Raw genomic sequence first — 740 nt, forward strand, 5'->3', positions numbered from 1 at the left:
GGTTACGTTACACTTACTAAATAAGTAATCGTTAGATGATAGACCATTAGATTGTAGCCTGAATATAAAAAAAGACATCGCTTTAAAAGTTTCAAGGTTGCAGTTTTCACTGTAAAATATTATAAAGAAATGTTATATTTTTCTAGTTTTGTATTTCATCACATTCGTTGTATTTTATGAATTCATCTCTATTGTTATCTGCACTTGCAGTATTAAGAATTATCATTCATTAAAGAACTTACGCAATGTTAACTTTAGAAATACCTTGGAAAATCTATTTCTTAAAGAAATAATGTAAAATGATATTTATAGCTCGTCTTAAAATTGATGCAAAACGTACCTAATTAATGAAACCAATCTGTCCAAACTTACTTGGATGATAATTTTTGCATTTAAAATTTATACGCGTAATTATCCTCGATTGCCAAATGACACATACAATTTTACAAATATTCCACACGGCAACATTGATAGACACATATCTTTAGCCTTGGTGTACGAACGTTTATTCGTACGTATCTGCGAAAAGACCGAGGAATAATTTAGTAAATCTTAGATAGTGAGATAAAAATAAGAATAAAACATTGATTGAATGTTATAAGCTAACGAGTTGTATATTTTCTATTCGGTATTTTCACGCTCACTTGTGCAAAAGATGATGTTAGTTCTACATTTTAATCGACAATATCATGGCAATCGCTATTGGTAATTTGCAGTTGTGATGACCTTACGGATTTATA

The sequence above is a fragment of the Phymastichus coffea genome, unplaced genomic scaffold (genome assembly GCF_024137745.1).
Source record: "Phymastichus coffea isolate CEN01 unplaced genomic scaffold, Cenicafe_Pcof_1.1 PCOF00028, whole genome shotgun sequence".
Taxonomy (NCBI): Eukaryota; Metazoa; Arthropoda; class Insecta; order Hymenoptera; family Eulophidae; genus Phymastichus; species Phymastichus coffea.